Here is a 547-nt window from a genome sequence, read left to right on the forward strand (position 1 = left end):
GAAAAGTAGCCGAGATGAACTTGAATCTTTCTTTGTTTACGGACGTTTACATGTTTGCGCATCTCAAGCCTGGTTTCACGTGGACGATCGTCTTATAGCGTGCGATGTGCGTGGGTGTGACCAAATTATAGGTGAGTTTAGACGGGAAAGACTGTACCTCGCGTTGGTTTCATACGAATTATTTTATCAGAGAGTATTTGTTTTTGACATGACTTACTTCATTTAAAAATAGACACTTGGATATATTTCTCATGTCATTTTCGTTCATTTTAGTTACTCGTTTCAGGAAGATATTCGCGGACACTGAGAATGCAGAAAGCGCACCCTATTTGTTTACTTTATTTTACAAAAAAAAGAAGTTTTGTTGATATTGCGAGTGTACACAAATAATACTTATGTAATTTTTCAGTCAATATTAAATGAATGGAAGAACTATGAGTTTCACTTTGTAGTGTATTTTTTAGGTTTAATAACTTGAAAAGTAAAGTAAACTTGAAAGTAACTTCAAAGTAAATTAAATTGTAATTTGATTTCATTTTAAAAGAAG

The 547-nt window shown here is 32.7% G+C and overlaps 1 protein-coding gene across 2 annotated transcripts in view; it reads right to left on the reverse strand.

The window, feature by feature from the left end:
- Positions 1 to 547, reverse strand: part of LOC107712525 (transmembrane protein 266) — an 85,445-nt gene that overhangs the window by 11,800 nt on the left and 73,098 nt on the right. The window lies entirely within an intron of this gene.

The sequence above is a fragment of the Sinocyclocheilus rhinocerous genome, unplaced genomic scaffold (genome assembly GCF_001515625.1).
Source record: "Sinocyclocheilus rhinocerous isolate Xijiao unplaced genomic scaffold, SAMN03320098_v1.1 scaffold1259, whole genome shotgun sequence".
NCBI classification, from domain to species: Eukaryota; Metazoa; Chordata; class Actinopteri; order Cypriniformes; family Cyprinidae; genus Sinocyclocheilus; species Sinocyclocheilus rhinocerous.